At 39.1% G+C, this 16,168-nt stretch overlaps 1 protein-coding gene across 2 annotated transcripts in view; it reads left to right on the top strand.

Moving 5' to 3' along the window:
- Nucleotides 1–16,168, top strand: part of TENM3 (teneurin transmembrane protein 3) — a 319,503-nt gene that overhangs the window by 130,536 nt on the left and 172,799 nt on the right. Inside the window, exon 2 of one of the 2 annotated variants that reach the window (XM_073798728.1) lies at nt 5,395–5,632. The gene's annotated coding sequence lies outside the window, so the exon portion shown is untranslated. Of the gene's footprint in view, nt 1–5,394; nt 5,633–16,168 lie in introns of those variants that run through there. The other variant, XM_073798729.1, reaches the window with a different exon arrangement.

The raw sequence follows: 16,168 nt of genomic DNA, 5'->3' as shown, positions 1-16,168 counted from the left end.
GGGAAATAAGACATGTTTGCAAATTACCTTAGAATTAAAGGCAGTACAGATGTGTAACTGAACCACTTTGCCGTACACCTGAAACTAACACAGCATTGTAAATCAACTGTATTTCAGTAAAAGAAAAGAAAAGGCAATATGAGCAGGCCCCACTTTCTACTTCAACTCCCCCTTCATTGACTTCTTCACCAATAGTCATTCATTCAACAGATATTTACTGAGTATCTATCATCGTGTGGTCCTTAGGGGTTCCAAGGTGACTCTCCATAGAGAGTCTAACAGGGGACATGAAACCTATAAAAGGAGTATAATACAGAGGGAAAAGTGAAAAGAGCCGTGGAAAAGAAAGATAAAAGGGACTTCCCTGGTGGAGCAGTGGTTAAGAATCTGCCTGCCAATGCAGGGACACGGGTTCGAGCCCTGGTCCAGGAAGATCCCACACGCCGCAGAGCAACTAAGCCCGTGCGCCACAACTACTGAGCCCGCGAACCACAACTACTGAAGCCCGCGCACCTAGAGCCCGTGCTCCGCAACAAGAGAAGCCACCGCAATGAGAAGCCCGCGCACCGCAACGAAGAGTAGCCCCTGCTCGCCGCAACTAGAGAAAGCCTGCACACAGCAACAAAGACCCAGCACAGCCAAAAATAAATAAAATAAGATAAATACATTTATTTTAAAAAAGAAAAAGAGAGGAAAGATAAAAGACTCTAAGAAGACTCAGGAGAAATAACTGATTTCTACTTGAAGAAAACAGAAGGGCTGTCATCATTCTGAGAGCTTGAAATACACAGGGTTTGGATATAGAAAGTTGGAGGAACATGTGTTTCAAATAGAAGCCACTGCACAGAAGTGGAAAGCTGTGGTGGAGATATAGTGCGTACGGCAAGCTTGACTGGAACAGGGATACATGAAGAGATTCATGGGGGTAGCGTTTGCAAAGATACCTTGAACAAGGATCACATCCACCTTTAGAGTTCACTTTATGTTTTATAGGCAAAACGCCTTTGTAGTTTTCCAGGAATAAAATGACATGTTCAGAGCTGTGTTTCAGGAACACTGAACTTGGTGACTCTGTGAGGTCTCATCTGAAACTTCTTCTCAAGCCTATGCAAAGCCTGTATCAGCGGCTTAGCTTAAAGCAAAGGCTACGGTTGATGTTTCGGCTGTCCTTGGGTGGATCTGCCCACCTCTATTAGGTTCTAAGTGCTGGTCTCCAAGTCCAAGCCCTGTTCTCTGTTTCCTTGTGCCCACCTTGGACCTTGGTCATCGAACTTCCCTGGGTGTTCATCTGTCTTCCTATGAGGTGAAAAGAGAATGTTCTCTCTATTCTCAGTACTTTTCTTAAGCAAACTTTTTGATCTTAAAAACACTTCAAATCATGTAACTGATCATGTTTCCTCTTTTCCGTCTTTGCAACAAGGTAATTTAGAGCCAGGTTTGTACCTTTCTCTAAAGATGTGTAGAGCTATATACGGCAGGCATTGCGTCCACTCGCCTCATACCTGGCTTTATCTTTCCCACTTGCAGTTTTCTTTCATTCTATCTTCCTCTCTGACTATGTTCAATTTTATTTTATCTTGTTATACTTTATAAAAGTAATCTACCTTGAATAAGTCGGTAAAAATAAGTGCCTACGCCAGCTACTTCTCACGTCCTGTAAGCCGGAATCTCTAGAACTAGCGTTGACCTCCCACCGGATCCTTGGATTTGCTTCTGTTTGTGATTCGTCAGAATTTAAATTCCTGGCCATCCACCCCATCTCGCTCAGACTCTGCACTTATTCCGTTCCATCAAATTTTATTTATTTGTTTATTTCGGTACGCGGGCCTCTCCCTGCTGTGGCCTCTCCCGTTGCGGAGCACAGGCTCCGGACACGCAGGCTCGGAGGCCATGGCTCACGGGCCCAGCCGCTCCGCGGCATGTGGGATCTTCCCGGACCGGGGCACGAACCCGCGTCCCCTGCATCGGCAGGCGGACTCTCAACCACTGCGCCACCAGGGAAGCCCTCCATCAAATTTAAGATTGAACCTAGCTTTCATGATCTGGATTTGTGTTATTGGTAGTCCTCCTAATTAGGTAGTCAAATCAAAAGAGGTCCCAGCAGACAGAACACGTGTGCTGAAATAACCTCAGACAACTGGAAAAAGGAAGGATGTTTACATGATGTCTTGCACATTGCAAGTTCCTAACGAATACTTGCAAAAGGAATGAGTAATCCAGAGAAAGCAGCAGCAGAAACTAATTAGTTTCAAAACCTCAAATGGAAGGTTTTAACCCACGATTTATATTTTGATTTAAGAATAAGAATCTTCCAGAAACTAACACAACATTGTAACGCAACAATACTTCAATAAAAAATAAAATTTTTTTAAAAACTAAAAAAGAATAAGAATCTTAAGTTCAACATAATGAAATATATAACAGACCTTAAATCTTTTAATGTTTCAGTAACAATCTTAATATTTATAATGCTTTATCATTTACACAGTGCTTTCATGCGTTACTGACTTCGCAGATCCTTAGAACATAGAAGGTTGATAAATGCCTGTGGGATGAATGAGGACGTGTGTGAATAAATGAATGAATGAGTGCATTTCATTGAATCTTTAGATTGCACTAATACCTGGATGGGACAGTGGTATTGGACTGTGCAAAAAGTTCGTTCGGGTTTTCGTAAGATGCTATGAAAAACCCTAACAAACTTTTTGGCAAGCAATATTTCCCACATTACAGTTGAAGAAACAGAGGCTCACTATGATGATGACTGACAGAGTTAGGAAGTAAATTTGGTACCCTGACTTCTACGACACTGCTCTTCCCTGGACATCGTATAATATCTGATATATCGTTTATTCTCTGTAACCTCTCTATAATATAAAACCATTCTTTCATGGAGCTGTACTTAAAAACATGGAGTCATCTGCTTCTTTCTAGGTACAGTCTTAATACTTTGTTATGTATTGTTTCTCTTGTTATGTATTGTTATGTATGAAATGTTTCTCTTCTTTCTCTCTTTGTTATGAGGCCGACCTTGTCTAGGCCCTCGTAACTGTAGCTTTTTTTTTTTAAGTAATTTTATTATTTATTTATTCATTCATTTTTTGGCTGTGTTTGGGTCTTCGTCGCTGTGCGTGGGCTTTCTCTCTAGTTGCAGCGAGCGGGGGCTACTCTTCGTTGTGGTGTGCAGGCTTCTCATTGCGGTGGCTTCTCGTTGCAGCACACGAATTCAGTAGTTGTGGTTCGCGGACTCTAGAGCGCAGGCTCAGTAGTTGCGGCACACGGGCTTAGTTGCTCCGTGGCATGTGGGATCTTCCCCGACCAGGGATCGAACCCGTGTCCCCTGCATTGGCAGGCGGATTCTTAACCACTGCGCCACCAGGGAAGTCCGTAACTGTAGCTTATTATATGTCATCTTATAAACAGCTTCTTGAAATGTTCCTTAAAGACACCTATAGAGATTCTAATCATATGCACTGATGCTAAGAACAGCAAAGCTAAGTAGTTAAATGATACCTGAATAATAAATCTTACATGACTTTTAAACTGTTTCTTTTATTCTCACACGGTTAAAACTGTGTGCGCTATTTTAACCCTGCCGTGTCTGCAAAGGCTAATTTCACTTTAACTGAGAAGTAGACTTCCGTAACTTTCCATGAGCACCAAAACAGTGGACCAAGTAAGATTTCTGTAGTTTCCAGAATGGGAATCTTCAAGAATAGTGACTGTACAAGGAAGCAACTCTGTTCCATAGATTTGGGTGTGATATCTGTCCCTCATTTCAGGAGTAAGAAATTACTAGTTGTTAAATGATATGATACAGATTATTAGAGACGCCTGGAAACATGGTGTTACTAATATTATACACTGTGGGAGGAGTAATTTTAATTGTTGTACCCTGTAAAGAGGTTTGATACTATGTATTCAAACTCTTACATATCATGTATCCATTTCATGCAACCAGAATTACAATGTTAGACTGTGTTAACAATCACTGCTGGAGTTCACGCGGTAGATGAAAGATAGTCCCTGTGTTTCCTGTTCTCTTTTAATATGTGCATTTATATTAATAGCATGATTTAATACAACACTTTAAAATTATATTGCACTCTGAACTGAAGTTAGTCAAAAATTGACATCTTATGTGTGCGGAACCATAATAAGTTTAGCATTAAATTAAGGAGTCATCTGTCTGTTGGCTAAAATGTAGTATTTGTGCATTCTAGCATGTCCAAAGCTAGGTAATGAGAATGAGAAGTGGGTCTCAAATGTTCCATTCATTTGCGTATTTTAACTTATGACTTATTAGCTTTAGAGAATTTTTTCCTGGTTACAACCCACTGTTGTGTTTATATTTTGAAGTTGCTGGATCCTTTATGATTCCGGTTTAGAACAAAATATTTGTACCACTGACATAGTGGCATGAGTCGCTCTGATGACTTACACCAAAATGTAGTTCTACTGCATACTGTGAAATTGGAAAATCTGTTCTGCATGTGTGCTAATGGATGTAACAGTCATTAAGTATATGAGTCTTCTGACGTTGTAATCAGCTGTGATTCAGTCTGTTAAATATCCATGAAACAACATCTGCTTCACACAGTGACCTTCTGCTGAAGAATACTTAGCGTCTATTAGTAGATCACAGTGCAGATCTGCCTTATTTGAAATGCGCTAGAGTAGTCTACTGGTGTTTAGCAACTAGCTTGTAATAATTTATTGCAGTTAAATAAAGCTTAAAAAAACTCCATTAAATAATTATAGGGATTATATGCATTTCCAAAACCTTTGTGTTCTACAGAAATTACCCATTTAATTTCAGGGTTGGTTTGTTTAAAAAAGCTGAAATCTAAGGGCACATTATGGGAGCTGTCAGATGCTGTTTTCTGTAGGTGTTAATAAAACCAGATGAAAAAAAAATCTGAAACAAATTAAAACCAAAAGCAATTTTACCATCTGTGGTATATTAATTAGAACTTTGTGTATCAAGGGTAAACTTACGCTTAGAGAATGTCACTGAACACCCGCTTAATAGAACAATCGGCAAGTGTATCAGGTTATGGATTTACATGCAGTTTTTGTTGTTTTTTTCGGTACGCGGGCTTCTCACTGTTGCGGCCTCTCCCATTGCGGAGCACAGGCTCCGGACGCGCAGGCTCAGCGGCCATGGCTCACGGGCCCAGCCGCTCCGCGGCATGTGGGATCTTCCCGGACCGGGGCATGAGCCCGTGTCCTCTGCATCGGCAGGCGGACTCTCAACCACTGCGCCACCAGGGAAGCCCTGCATGCAGTTTTTAATGCTAATTCATCTACAGTGGATCCCCAAGAAACTGGTAGTGTGTATAGATGTGTATGTGCATATACACATAAATATAATGTCTCCATTTCTTTTTTCAGAGCAACCTGCAAACAACCAAGGCCAGTCCACCCTGCAGCCTCTGCCGCCTTCCCATAAGCAACACTCCGCACAGCATCACCCATCCATCACTTCTCTCAATAGAAACTCCCTGACCAATAGGAGGAACCAGAGTCCGGCCCCGCCGGCTGCTTTGCCCGCCGAGCTGCAAACCACACCCGAGTCCGTCCAGCTGCAGGACAGCTGGGTCCTTGGCAGTAATGTACCACTGGAAAGCAGGTAAGCCTTGAAGTTGAGACTTTCAGAGTATTTGATTGTTAGGACCACACAATGTACCTGCATGGAGAATGCGTGCTTGACAACAGTCAACAAACCATATTTTTTAAATATCCGAAATAGAAAGATAAACTAGTCCAACCCTTTCCTCACCAAGAGAGATTTACCATTCTTATATACTCTCTGTTTTGTCTTCTCTAGAAACAGTTCCAGATGACTGGTGCTCTTTTAGTTGCTGGGCCAATGAAGTTTCCTATCCTTTTCACACATGTTTTAGCCTACAAGAGATGAGAATAAACGGCTTCAGTGAAACTTCTCTTTGCTACCGTTTTTTCTTATCTACAGATGGTCAGGCGCGTAGAGAAAAGGATGGAAATGCAAATGTGTTTCTCAACCCAGGACGCAGTGACCATATCGAGCATCTACTTGGTTCCCGACATCCCTGCTTTTCACAGACTCCGTTTTGTCCATCACATCCTAAAATCGTAGTGGACCCCCACTGATGATGCTTCAGCACAAGTCAGAGGACCATTTGTTAAGGATATTTTCGTTTCTTGCAATATGAGGGAGATGGGACCTTTAAGGTTCCTTCCATCATTATTTCCATTCATTTTTAGACAATTCTGTTCGAAAATTCTTCCTTATGATTCCTGAAATTTCCATCCTCTGGTCTTCATCATGCAGTTGAGAATCTGTAACTGTACAAAATCATTTTGCCCCGTTTCTGCAGCATGGCCCGCTCTCGGCATGGCCTGTGGACCCCTTCGCTTCCAGAACCTTCGCCAGCTCAGTGCTCTTTCTCTGACACGTGCTGGTGCTTCAGTGAGGTTCTTAATGACTTCTAGCACATCTCGGGCCACAGCTAGCGACCTGCTCACACAGAGTGTAGGTCAGTAGGAGCTATTTTGAGCTAATTCGTTTCATGTTTAAATATCTCCAGGTACAGAAAATCTTACCTTCTTCCTTTGGCCAGGACCTCAACAGTCAGCATCTCCTTTGTGTCACGCATCACACAAGCAAAGAGTGTGGTGCCCTAACTCATGGGTCTCCTATTGGCAGCTTTGCGGCCATGTTCCTCTAACACTCCTATTGGTATTTATTTCTTTCCTGCCCTAAGGTTCCAGTAGGTTCAGAGAAAAAGACTCATCACCACATAAAGCCAGAAACCAGAGGGCTCTGGACCCCCTGGGAGGGTGCCCTGCCCTGTAGAGCCCCTGGCTAAAGTCAACATTTAAATTAGCTTCTGGGTGAAGAAACGGGTCTCATGATGAATAAATTCCTTTTTTTTTTTTTTTTTGCCATTAATTGCATGATCTAAACCAATTCTGCCCTGAGGACGAGCAAGCAGGATGTCCTCACAGTTAGTTGTCAGCAATAACGTATTTCTGTCTTTTCTTTTACTCTTGACCTAAAAAGAAGTTTCCAAAGAGCCCTTGTCTTTTCATCTACAGTGTCAGCCAAGAGTAGTTGGGTTTGATTATGTATTTTGTAATATTGAACACTCTTCTGGGAAAAATTCGAAAGTGCAGGAGAAGTAGGCCAACAGCAGGTTTTTTCACTTAAAGGCGAAGCATCACGTACACAGATTCTCTTCTTAGCGCAGAGCTAAACTTACATTAATTAGCACACACTGAACAATCAACGCTGATGCACTACTGTCATTTGGAAAAAAATTTATTAGGAAAAAAGTAATTTTCCAGTTGAGTCATTAAATTGAATATGGATAATTGCATTGTAGTTGACAATAATTGTTTTGACAGATATTTATGAAATATGCCAAGTTAGGTCATTGGAAATGTGTTTAATTTAGGGGACATGGTAGTTAGCACAAAAGCCTCAAAAACCAGTGATAGGAAAGTTGGTATTCCTTGAAGCCACGTCTTATAGAGCAGGTATTTGGAATAACCTGGGGGAAAGATAAGTGTGTTCTTGTTATTCCTCATGTTGTGCTAATGAATATTTGTTGCTGGGAAGTTAGGGAAGAAAGTAACTCCTTAGAGGACAACCCACAGTAGCTACATGTGAAACTGTAGTTGATTTCTCTAAGTTCAGACCGTATGAGAAATCACTCTCAGGGCGATTTCAAAGCCGTACCATTTGAAATTCCATTTCAAAGCAATACCGTTCGTGAACCATCAGTGGAATTACATTTTATAGTTTTATGAATTGACGTAGTAAGAAAATCTATCAGTTGATATTCTCACACACATATATAGAAAGTATAATGAATTTGAAAATTGTACATCATGCTAAAATTTTTCAATCTGTAGTATGATTTTGTTATTTTCGCCTTTTCCAATGTTCACATCTTATAATATTACTAATCAAAAAAATGGCATTTCAACTTGCAGGTACTCAGTGAATCAACCTAGGCAGAGGTGTGACAATTTCCCACTGTCCTGACATAGTGCCACTGTGGTTTCTTTAATAGTCTCGCTTGGCTGGAACTTGAGGTGAACAACCAGTCTTATTTATCATTGATTTTTCCTTTTTTAGTTAAGGTTCCCTATTGAGCATGATTCTCAGTTTCAAGTATGTTAACGACTTTATCCAGACTTGTGTCTGCCTTTGACTATTTTTTAATCTAGTGGAGTTTCGTCTTTGGTAATTATTGCTATTTATACATAGACTCATCCTACTGATTGTCACTTTTCTGAAACTGTCATTTAAGGGATGTGAGCTATAAAGATGGAAACTCAGTTCTGTGTAGATTAGGATCTCTGGTGTTTTTCCCCTTTGTCTCTTCCCCTTTTCTCCTTTCAGCGTATCCTGATAATGGTTACAAGTGGCGTGTAATAACCATGAAAATCTCAAGTCATTTGCACCTAAACTTGGTACAAAAGACGTAAAAGATGTGTCCTATCTGTTTCAACAGTAGCTTTCCTTTTGATTTAGTAAAAAGCATGTTTTCTCACCAGCAGTTTCTTGCTTCCGTAAAAGTGTGTATGTCCTTTCTCTAATGAATTTAGCCGTTGCTGCCGCTGGAGACTGTCGATGTTATTGTGTACCGTGCATTTCCACCCACTAAACAGAGTAGCTCTGGTCGCCCATCTCCAGCGAGTTTCAGATCTAGAGTTACATCAAGATGCGAACAAGCATTTGCCATTTATAAGCATATTCTTATTATCTCATCATCTCCTAAAAGTAACAATCAGGGCCTAGACGGAACACCAGTACTTGCTTAGAACTTTTCTGAAGACTCCTTTTCTTTGAGCTCAGTATTTCTTGTACTTTGTATAATTCATTTGTAGGGCATCTGATAGCCTATAGCTCATCCTTTGTTTATTTTATACTTCAGCTGCTTCCGTACATAATAATAGCTGCTACCAGAATATAGAGCGGCTGAAGAAAAGTGTACACTTGACTCAGGATAGCACCACTTAAAGGTGCAGTACGAAGACTCGCATTGAGAATCCTGACCTTCAGCAATTGGAAAGTTAATTGCCTGCAAGTTGCTCACTTACATATGTGAATTACGTAGCTTAGTAGTTACCTATTAGATGTTAACCAAGTGGTTCATGTGTAGCTATTTAATAAAAGATTTATTAAAGTTTCATTTATTGAAGTCTACTTTGGCCTTGATAGTTCATTAGTGATGTTCCCATAGCTTTTTACCTTGTAGCTCAGCAATGCTTTGCTAATTATTAATGTATGAAATTGCATATTAAATTAGCTTTTTATTATTGCATTTTTAATTCAAATATCAAGATGTCTTGGGCTGCTTTAATGTGAGATCAATTGCTACATCTTTTAAAACAAACCTAAACAGAAGTATCATTTACTAAAGTAAGATATTCTCCTTTTTTTCCCCCCTCTTTTTATCTCCACTCTAAATGGTTCTGAGGAAAAGGAAAGACAATCAGGTCTGAGTCAGCCTTGCCTATTAGAAGTCTAGGCAGCAACACACACATCCTGGCCGTATAGTACCAGGGTAGAGCTTTCCCAGCTGAAAAATTGTACCTTTACCTACAAGCTGGTAACCAGCTACCTTTAACAAGGCAGTAAGTAGTAAGATCCTCCGTAATTAAAGATACAGCTGTAAGTAAAATATACCTGGGAAGGTAATCTACTGACTTAAGTTTACTGAGTAATGCCATATCCTTTTGTTAAAGATAGTTTGAGGAAACCCAAGGATACCTGTGGGAAAAGAGAAAATCACAAAATACAGTAAAGAGGTAAAACTGAAGAAGCTAAAGTTACTGAACGTAAACTTCAAAATCAGATGTGGATCTAGGATAAGAAATTCTTTTTTTTTTAATAGTAATCTTTTATTTATTCATTTATTTTTATATTTATTTTTGGCTGTGTTGGGGCTCCGTTTCTGTGCGAGGGCTTTCTCTAGTTGCGGCGAGCGGGGGTAACTCTTCATCGCGGTGCACGGGCCTCTCGTTGCGGAGCACAGGCTCCAGACGCGCAGCCTCAGTAGTTGTGGCTCACAGGCCCAGCCGCTCCGCGGCATGTGGGATCTTCCCAGACCAGGGCTCGAACCCGTGTCCCCTGCATTAGCAGGCAGACTCTCAACCACTGTGCCACCAGGGAAGTCCTAAGATATTCTTAATTAATCTTTGAGAGTCTCACCATCTCCATTTGTTTTTAAAAATAAAAAAACCAGTAAACTCATCTAAAATTACATACTAATGAATCGTAAAAATCAAGGAATTCCAGATCTCTTGAAATATTTCACCTTTAATAACTTACGGTATTTGTTAAAAGGCCCATAGAGGGATATGTGTCCAGTTGTAAGAGTAATAGGAAGACAGAGGAAGACGGATGCGTGATTCAGGAGCATTTGCTAGGAGGTGTTTATATTTAAGACTTGTTTCAATTTGTGGCTTAAAAATGTTTGTCTCAATGAGAGGAGGGTAATTCCAGCAGCTGTTGCAGCCCTAGTTCAGCGCCTGTGCTCTATCGTGACCATATAATCGATCATCAAACTAGGGTAATATGAGAGTGAAAGGGGACTGTGAACAGTTACACCGGAGCTACAGGCATGAACCAAGGCTGTGGTGGGCAAAGAGGCACATGGCTACCCTGCGAAGTTTTATTCCCAAGAGTAAAGTTACTTTGTAAGTTCAAATTATTTTATACATAAGGTAAATAGTAACAGAGATCAAGTTAGAGGCAGTGGAAAGGCAGCCCTTGGTTGAATACAGGTGTGACTCCTACTTTGAAACTTTCTAGTTTCTGTTGCCGACATGTAGCAAATATTTAACCCTTTGTCAACCCCTTCACAGAGAAAGCTTCTGTTGGCCCCCAAAATGTGTCACTCCTAGAAATGATACATAAAATGGTCGTCTTTATCTTCTTCTCACAGTATCAAGAGAACAGGAGGGGGCATATACTGAAGTCAGCATGTTGAATGACTTTTTTTTCCCAAAAAGTTCAAATTTAATTTCTTAAATGTAAAATGTTAAAGGTAAATCATATATTAACTAAAAATGTTAAGCAAAGATAAATTTGATCCTGGTTTTACTCAAAGATCCATGTGTCTCTGGCAACATTATAATTTGGTTTCCGAAACCATTCTCTTATACTGAAAGAGTCCTCATTCTAAAATAAAGTATGAGATAAAGGTTCAAAGATGATTACCAAGTGAAAGCAAAAGCACCATGTTTAATACAGGATTGCTACTAACCGCTGTTGCAATGCTACAGTCTCAATTTGGCTGTTTAGCAGGCATCATGCCAATAATTAAAATGAGGAAGTAGGCTGTGGGCTGATTGTAGCTCTAAAGTAAAGGTCATTCCCAGGAGTCAATATTGATATATATTCCGGAATAAAACCTAGTAGATCTAGTAGAGATATAAACACAGTTTAGCATCATGAGAAGAACATGTGCTTTGCAGTCAGACCTGATTTTTTTTTTTTTTTTTTTTTTTTTTTTTTTTTTGCGGTACGCGGGCCCCTCACCGTTGTGGCCTCTCCCGTTGTGGAGCACAGGCTCCAGACGCGTAGGCTCAGCGGCCATAGCTCACGGGCCCAGACGCTCCACGGCATGTGGGATCTTCCCGGACCGGGGCACGAACCCGCGTGCCCTGCATCTGCAGGCGGACTCCCAACCACTGCGCCACCAGGGAAGCCCCAGACCTGATTTTTAATCGTAGATCCCTCATTTAAACTCTCCACGTAGTCATCTACAAATTATTTACTTATTTAAATCTGAGGTCAATTTCCAATGCAATAATAATGCCTACTCATAATAGTGTTGTATTAAATGAAATAATGTAAACAACTCATCTGGCAGTAGGTGCTTCATAAATGTTTTTTCTAAATATGACCAAACAATAATAATAGTAATAACAACCATTGCATAGGATTAGATAACCCAATTGCTTAACAGCTGAATGAATATCTTTTATTATTAAGTAGCTCTCTTCTCTCCAGGAATGAAGAACATATTTGTCTTAACTGGAATAATTATGTCTAATTTATCTTTATGAGTTAGGTAGTCCAAGCCTTAACCATAGTTTTACCAGAATAAAATCTCTTGGTTTTTTTTTTTTTCACTATTCCTGTCATTAAACAAAAAGTACATGAATTTTTGCAAGTCTGTTAATTTTGTTCTTGAGAAGAAAAAAAAAATCTTCAAATTATAATGAAAGGTAACTATTCATATCCCTGAAACATTTAGTTAACTAAAGTAATAAATGTTTGGAATTAATCCATAAAAGCCTTGATACATACATTGTCTTCACATCAGTCAGAAGTTAGACCCCAGTTATATTTAAGGTTTTTAAAGCTTTAGGTATCTTTTGAGTATGATGAAGTTACTGTACAAAAGAGTAGGAGTGTTATTTTGTTTAACTGAGGTGAACCAGTTTTTTTTTAATAGTAATTAAGATACCAAGAAAGTATGTATTAATCATTTGCTGTAGGCCTTAGATGATTTTTGAAAGCATAATTCCAACCAGTTGCAAATACTGTATACTCCGGTAATGTTTGGTTTTGGATAACATCAATCTGTATAAAATATTCATATATGATAACCTGAATTTCCATAGTATCTGGAGTAATGAATTCTTAATTACTTCTAGCACATTTCTGGTCGCTTCTCTGAACATGATCAAAGTAAAAGGTCGTCTGTGCCACTACTCTGGTCATAGCTAATGACTGTGATTTAATCAGAATCTTTTTCTGGATGTGACCCACTCATTTTGAGACACCTCTCTTCTTCCTCGGCAACTGTTTTTGGAAGTTTTAAAAAAATTCTTTTACTCTTCACTAATGTCGTCTGTGAAAATATGTTTCAGTCCTCTTTCCTTGATTTTGTGTGTGTGTGTGTGTGTGTGTGTGTTTGTTGTCTCTACTTAACATCATTACTACATGTTGATTTTATCTTTTCCTAGAATTTATTGTGCAATTTTAAAACTGTGTGTTTCTCTCTAAAATTTCATCCCCTGGTTTCATCACCAATTAATATATACCCTGTCAAAGACAATTGCTTTTCTTTTCCTGCGTTTCTTCATTTTGCCTTGACATTCTTGTGCCAGTTTGATTTCTTTCTCCCTTAATTGCAAACCTGAGTCTGTGTCGTATTACACCATTCTCAGAACCCTTTCTTCTTAGCCCATTAAGATTAAATTCTTGAACATGCAATTAGCCAACTAAGTTTAATAAATTCTATTTGATAACCCCTCTGATTCTGCTAAAACCGTCTTTATGATTTCTTAGCATCTCACCTCATATTCTGAACCACTTAAAGTGCTACCACCAGAAGTCATCTTGCTCCAGTTACATCCTGCACTAATAGAATATTGCTTCTTTCTGGTCATGGTGTACTAGACACCAGATCTGGGTTAAAATCTCAACATCCTACTAGCTATATAACCTTGGGCCAAGTACTTATACATTTTTACCTGATAACCTGATAACCTTTGATGATACTCCACAAACATTTTATAAGTGTTCCTTGAAATATCATATGTAAAGTATCTGGCATTTCAGTTTCTTTTTTCTTTATTCTCTTCTTACGCTGTACCTTTAAAAATAAAATAATTGAGTTAGCATTTATAAAGGTAAATGACAGCTACCAAGGCAGTGAAGGCAATGACAATTACCAGGAATTTACGCTGATTAACTGCTGTGAGCAATTAGGTAGCATTCTCAGCTTTGGAGCTAGGTATTTTGTTATTGTGAGAATGATCACTATATCCTCAGTTTAATTGGGTGACTTCCTAGAGGAAATAAATTATGAAGTAAATTTTCAAAGACAGGGTTTGGGTTTGTTTTAGAAAAAGCTAACAGTGATAATATGGGGAAGAAATTATCTGAGATAGTGGTGGAGTAGTGATACTTCATAAAATAAAGCCTGAATGCATTCATTCATTCAGCAGATGTTTATGAAATGTACCCATGTGAAAAACTCAAGTTTATTATGGAGGACCTGTAGAAGGTATGACTGCTTCTGAAAAAGATTGGACTATATTCCAGAGCAAATTTCAAGGTGGGAACTGATTTTAGAGATTAACTTCTTTGTAAGGTACATGGAGATTTAGAAAAGTGCCTGAGGTCATGTGGTCACTAGCATTCAGCTAGATCTCAGGTTCCAAATTCATTACCTTTTCTTCTTGTAGTGTCTCCACATTTTTTTTATTACATATGAAAGAGAAAAATAAAGTACACAACTCCAAAATATATGTATTTATCAAATTAAAAATTATACAGTTGTAGCAATGTACTAATCTTATGCATGTTATCATACATATATAAAACTAAAACTTGAAAGGATGAAATGAAATAGATAATATTTTTATTTTTTATTTTATTTATTTATTTATTTATTTTGGCTATGTTGGGTCTTCGTTTCTGTGCGAGGGATTTCTTTAGTTGCGGCAAGCGGGGGCCACTCTTCATCGCTGTGCACGGGCCTCTCACTGTCACGGCCTCTCTTGTTGCGGAGCACAGGCTCCAGACGCACAGGCTCAGTAGCTGTTGCTCACGGTCCTAGTTGCTCCACGGCATGTGGGATCTTCCCAGACCAGGGCTCGAACCCGTGTCCCCTGCATCGGCAGGCGGATTCTCAACCACAGCGCCACCAGGGAAGCCCCGATAATATTTTTAAATAATTTTCTTTTATTTAAGTCTATTAAGTTTGTTCATTTAGTAAATTATTTATTAAATATACACTTATGAAATAATTACATATCAAAGTCATCATACTTTAAACATTTTTCAATCCTATCTAACAATTATATATACTTCCTTTTGACAAATAAAAGTTGTATATATTTAGATTGTACAATTTGTCTTTTTAAGGTGTACATGATGATTTTGTATATGTGTGTGTGTGTGTGTATATCTGAGTTAATTAACGCACCCATCACGTCACATAGTTATCTTTTGTGTAATGTGTGGTGAGAACACTTAGGATCTACTCTTTTAGCAGTTTCAAGTACACAATATAGTATTATTATCTGTAATGACCAGGCTGCACAGTAGCTCCCGACTTACTCACCTTGTAACCGAAAGTGTCTCCCCAGTTCCCCTGCCTCCCAGCCCTGGTCTTGGCAACCAGACCATTCTGCTCTCTGGTTCTATGAGTTTGATTTCTTTTTTTTTTTTTTTTTTGGCCGTGCAGCACAGCGTGTGGGATCTTAGTTCCCTGACCAGGGATTGAACCCACGCCCCCTGCATTGGGAGCACAGAGTCTTAACCACTGGACCGCCAGGGAAGTCCCGAAGTTAATTTTTTTAGATTCGACATATAAATGAGATCATACTGTATCTGTTGTATCTTGGCTAATTTCATTTTCTAGCAAAGTAATTGGATGTTTTTGCAATTTCACATTTTTAAGTAAACGAAGGCAAAACCCACTAAAATTCCATGTTTTGCAGACATTTAAGCAGTTTAGAAAACTGATAATTGGCATAGGTTGCAATCACCGTTCTTGGCAACAAAATTATAATGAAAATAATTCCAAATGCACGTTTTCAAAATATTCTCTCTGGACTAACAGTTCCTTCAGAGCAGCAGTACTTTCTTACTCATTCTTGAATAATACCTGCACCTTAAAGAGACATGGATAATTTTTTCAAAAATAAATTCTTGGTAGCATACTACTGACAGCCACTTGTCATCACCGAAAAGGTCAGCAAATTTGGACCCATTTTATATATTTAACCCATTTTTATGGTTTATAACTCTTTGGGGGTACTTTGCCATGAGCTCGCTGGATAACCTTTAAGTGGTTAAAAAAGATTTTCAAGATCACTCCACTACTCATCCCAAAGAATGAGTGAAGAATTTTGTATTGCATCAATCACACACAAGCTGCAAAAACTAAAAGGTGAGGACGTTACTGGTAACCCCTCCTCTTGGTGAGCTCTTTTCTCTGTCTCAGGATACCTCATGAACATTAATGACTTTCCAACAAAAGGACTGGCTGTAAGCTCCACAGTCATCCGTGTATTCAATATCGTAAAAGCCTGGTATCTTATTTTTTAAATACGAGATAAATGCAGATAGAAGGGTGCTTTACACATGCATTAAGATACAGAGCTCATTGGGCGACTACTACTATATTACATAACTGGTTAAAAA

This window comes from Tursiops truncatus, chromosome 21, assembly GCF_011762595.2.
Source record: "Tursiops truncatus isolate mTurTru1 chromosome 21, mTurTru1.mat.Y, whole genome shotgun sequence".
In the NCBI taxonomy this organism is placed as follows: domain Eukaryota; kingdom Metazoa; phylum Chordata; class Mammalia; order Artiodactyla; family Delphinidae; genus Tursiops; species Tursiops truncatus.
This window is presented reverse-complemented; position numbering and strand designations above follow the sequence as displayed.